Raw genomic sequence first — 5,272 nt, 5'->3', positions numbered from 1 at the left:
CCTTCCTTCCTTCCTTCCTTCCTTCCTTCTTTCCTTCCTTCTTTCCTACCACAGGTAATTTCCAAGGCACCCTTCATGAGCAAATATGTCTTCATTCAGCACCATCTCTGGCATTGGTTTTCTGAGCCCTGGGTCTGGGATTGCTTTACATACAAAGAAAGGATGCTTCAGGACTGGAATGTCTAGAGTTGAATCACTGGGAAAGAGAACTGTACACTTGTAATTACAGAGCAGCGAAGTCCCCCAAAGTGGCAGTTCACGTGTGCCTTTTAGCTATGGGTGTCCTGTTGGGATCACAGTGCTCCCTGCTTTCCCCCCTCCCAGAAAATGATCTTGAAAGTCTTTACCTGGAGCATGTTCTTTTCAGTTCGCCATAGTCCCCAGTCCTCCCCACCTCACTATCTTAGACCATTCCTCTTCACTCATTTACATTTCCTGTCAAGGCCCCCAAAGAGTTTGACTTTGTGGCAATTGATTTTTGTCCAAGTTCCACATAATTCAATTCACTTATTTGTTCAAAAAAATATTTATTGAGCACCTATTATGTGCTAAAGATGTTCTAGTTAATGGGATTCACCAGTGAACAAAGTCCTTGGACTTATGGAGCCTCGTAATGACAATAAGAATTGCAATGATTACGATGAATAACAAGCATTGAGTACATACTTTGTGCCAGACTATGTTCTAAGCCCTTTACATACTAGATAGATAGATAGATAGGCAGAAAATGTAATAAAATTATATAAGATATATATTCATAACAGGCTCACAACAGTCTTATAAAGTATTTTTGCCACTATAAAATAAGGAAACTGAGAAGTTTCCCTCCTTATGGGGAAGACCGACATTAACAAAAGAACAAATAAGAGGCTCTAGGATTCCACTGTCCAATATAGTAGCCACCAGCCACATGTGGCTATTTAAATTAAAAATAATTAAAATGAAATAAAATTAAAATTTAAATTCCTTGGTCACACACATTTCAAGCACTCAACAGGCACTTGGAGCCAGCGGCTACCATTATGGACACAGTTATTTCTGGAAGTGCTTGTCTAGCATGTCATGGTTCATAATGGAAGCTCCAGGATTTGAATTTTCCCTGACACTCTCCAGCTGGGAGCCTTGAGCAAATTTCTTAGCCTCTCTGTATCTCAGGTTATTGATCTAGAAAATGTAGTTAAGAATAATGCCATCTTCAGGGAGAAGTTAAATTAACTCTTGGATGTTTAGAACAGTGTCCAGCTGTCAGTAACAATCCGATCCATTACAGCTATGACTATGAATATATAAAATGATAGGAGTGAAGAATGCTATGCAAACAGATAAAACACAGTGAGGGAATAGACAATGACAGCTGCCTGTGTGGACAGGTTGGTGAAGGTGGCTCTCTGAAGGAGATGGCATCTGCATGAAGTCAGGAAGCCAGACTCAGGTAACCACGGAAGAACATCTGGACAGAGGCTATGGGCCAAGTCCCTAAGGCTGTAGTTGCTTGGAGTGTTCCAGAAACAGCAGCCTAGCTAGAGTAGCTGGGAAGGAGTGAACCAAGGAAAGAGGAGAGAGCCAGGCTCAGGAGATAGTGAAGGACCATCATCTGTTCTGAGTGTGGTAGGAGCACCTGGCCAGTTTTGAGCAGAGAAGTGATGGGGTCTGACTTACTGTTTGAAGGGTCGCCCTAGCCATGGCAGGAGGCAAGGAGGCCCCGTAGGAGGCTGCTGTAGACAACAAGCCAGCTGGTAACAGTGAAAGGAATGGAGATGAGAAAGTTTCACCTTCAAGGCAGTCCTGCCCACTGGCTGTCCCCTCTGCCTGGTACCCGCTTTGCCCAGATGCCATCCTGGCTCACTCCTTTATTTCCTGAGGTCTTGACTCACCCTTGACTGAAGTCGCCCTTTCAGAAAAGGCTCCCTGTCACCCTCCCCTACTTTTTCCCTCTTAGCACTTACCCTAAACTAAGATACAGCATATTTTCCTGGTTTTGTTTACTGTGGGGAGTAAGTGTGAGGTTGGGGATTTGTGTCAGCTTTGCTCATTATTGAATCCCCAGTGCTTAGAGCAGTCCCAGCACAAACTAGGTACTTGGGAAGTATTTTTGAATCAATGAATGAATGGTATAGGTAAGGAGCAAGAAACATGTGATAATTGAGAAAACTCAAGCACAGAGAAGGGAAGCCACTGTCCTAAACCCACACAGCAGTTAAGGGCAGAGCCCGTATTGGAGCCCCAGACCTCCCACCCCTGTCCCTGTACTCTCCCCTGCTCCCACCACCTGAGGCAACTTCCCCTTTTTTCTTGGAGCTGGAGCTCTCCATGAGTAATGAGCACTTTTTTCTCTCTGTGCTTAGTTGTCACTTTTCCCAATGACCCAACTGTGTCTTTCCTCACTTCCCCATTTTTTCCAGGCTGTATTCTTCTGTTTGGCTAAACTTTCCTTCTTCTACAGTCCTGGCTCAATGGCAATATCTGAACAGTCAGATGCATCATGTGGAAAGAAAGGGAACAAGACGCCAAGATGTCCAATTTGGTTTCTCCATTGTGGCAGCCTATACAGTAAGGTGCACAGATATGGCCCCGTGGCTGGGGCCCGATGGGGGAGTGTGGTGGGGGAGCTAAGCTGGCTCAGCATCCTTCCTTGAAATATTCACGCTTCTCAGAAATAATGGTGGGTTGTGAGTTTGCTCTGGTACCTGCCCAGGGATTGCCCCTGAGAAACCACACTCAATCTGCTCTTGAGAGCTGAGACACCTGGAAGCTCAGCCTTTCCTTCCCACTATGTGATGGCCTAGAGGGCCTTAGAGCTGGTCAAGCATCTTCCCCTTCCCACCTCCCCTTCCTGACCCCTGCAGGGAGTCTGCTTCCCCAGCTCACCAGCTGGCCATTCTGGACTCTTACCCATCCCTCCTCTGGGAGCAAAATTCTCCTCCTTATTCTTCATCGTAGTAATAAAATTAAACAGTTACCTTCTAGGACACTTATTCTATATTAGGCACTTTGCAAATCCATAATCCTTGCACAGCCAATTTTACAAACTGGAACCCTGGGCTTCAAGATTACCCCCAGGGGTCGGTGATGGAGTTGAGTTCAATCCTGGGCCCATCCATGTCTGATTCTGAAGCTAGTTTTCTTTCCCCCAGACACAATCACCGTTCATTCATTTATCATTCATTCATTCATTCATTCAGCAATTCTGTGTCAAGCCATAGTATGTACCAGGCACTGTTCTAAGCACGAGATGGTGATGAACAAGACAGACAGGGCCCTGCCACAGAGAACAGTGGGAGAGAAAACAATGAACGCAGCCAGACGTTTTCAGGAGGGATGACTGCTGTGGACCCATGGAGACAGGTCAGTGTGTGAGAAAGCACAGTGGAGCCATCTTCTCCACTGGGCGGTTGGGGAAGGTGACCTCATGCTGGTGGGTGCCAGATCCAGCAGGGAGGAAGCACGTCTCTGGGAGGCGGGGCCAGGTTGGGAAGTGGCCATGGGTTGAGTCAGGCCATCCGGAGGGCGGGGAGGTGCATGGCTGACCTTGGGGAAATCACAGGGTGTTGTGGGGCTCCTTAACCACTAACTATGTAGGGGCATTTTTGCCTCTCAGTGCCAGCCCTTCTTCGTCAAGCAGTATATTCCATCTCCACCATTAGGCTTAATGTCAATCACCTCTTCTTCCATCCTTGTCCCTCTTTTCTCTGGCTGGGTTCCCGTTAACAGATTTTTCTCCTACTGGCACCAGAGGCTGAGGAAGCTTAAAGCAACAGTCACAGTGGAGAGAGCTGACAGCAAGAGCTCCCTCGAGCTCCCCCTGGGGGCCTTTCTCCAAGCTACTTGCCTTTCAGCCTCTGCTGCCCCCTCCCTCTCTGTCCAGGCCTCAAACACCTCTATTCTCCCTCTCTGCCCAGCCCCCTTCAGACCCAAGCTTGGTAGGTCCCGATGCCTGGATTTGAGTTTGGTTGCCCTTCCCCTGCTCCCCCACCCCCAGGCTTATGGACCCTTCCTGGTTCTTCTCAGCTCTTCTCTAATCACCTGGCCAGGGTTCTAGGGCCCCATGGCCAGACTTAGAGCCCCCAGAATCCACTTATCTGGAAGATACCAGAATCACTTTAGATGACTCAATGCAAATTAAGAACATTATCCTGTCCCTTCTATGAGAATGTCTAAAGGGTCCCCTTCCTAAGTCTCTTCCCTATCAATGCTGAGCATCACCTCCTTTGGAAAACTTCCTTGAACCTCCAAATGTGGGGTGGGGTTCTCTCCTAAATGCTTCCAGGGGGTGCTGCACCTACCCCTCATGTAGTACCAACCAGGACTGGTCTTCTCTCTCCCACTAGAAGGAGGTCTCTGAGAAGGCAGGTCAACATGGTATCTTTAGGAGTGGCAGGGTGCCTGGCACACATAAGTGAATGAGCCTTATGAGGTCCAGCTGGCCCAAAGTATGAGGCTGCCGCCAGCCTATCACCAGGACCATAGAAAACCAGAGTGCATGTTCATTTCCGTTTCTGAGTATCCAAGGTGTGAGAATCCCTCCAGAAGATGGCTTTTCAGCTTGCTTCCTCTTTGGTTTCTCCTAAACGCGAAAAAACTGGGGGATCTGTAGGCTTAGCCAGGGTTGAAGGGTCAGAATCACATGTGTCACGAGCACCGTGTGATTGTAAGCACAGAAGCCAGACTTCCTATGACATAACCAACATGGTCTATGGGGCTTTTTGCATTTCCAGAAAGACTCCAAGCCACCCCTGTTTAGAGTGTTGTGAATCCCTGGCACTGTCCAGCATGCTGAGCCAGTCAGAAGGCAGAGGGGCCCGTAAGGGGGCCAGTGGCTTTATACACATGTACCACCCAAATCCCTTCAAGTTGTCTGTTACCCTCGTGTTTTGTTTTGTTTGAACAAAGTTATGACTTTTTTCTATCTACAAAGTTAAAACACAGACATTATGAAGACAACAAAATACAAGCAAGAAATAAGAATAATAAAAATTAAGCATTTAGAATTTTATCATTTCCTTTTTTAAAAAAATCATACACGCAAATGGGATCACACTCTTCATACAATTCTTTCTTTTTAATGTTTTTTTAATGTTTATTTATTTTTGAGAGAGAGAGAGACAGACAGAACGTGACAGCCGGAGGGGCGGAGAGAGAAGGAGTCACAGAATCCAAAGCAGAGCCTGACGCGGGGCTTGAACTCACAGACCGTGAGATCATGACCTGAGCCGAAGTCGGATGCTCAACTGACTGAGCCACCCAGGCACCCCTTCATACAATTCTTTATAAC

Source organism: Lynx canadensis, chromosome A1, assembly GCF_007474595.2.
Source record: "Lynx canadensis isolate LIC74 chromosome A1, mLynCan4.pri.v2, whole genome shotgun sequence".
NCBI lineage: Eukaryota > Metazoa > Chordata > Mammalia > Carnivora > Felidae > Lynx > Lynx canadensis.
The sequence above is the reverse complement of the archived record's forward strand: the minus strand, read 5'-3'. Positions refer to the sequence as shown.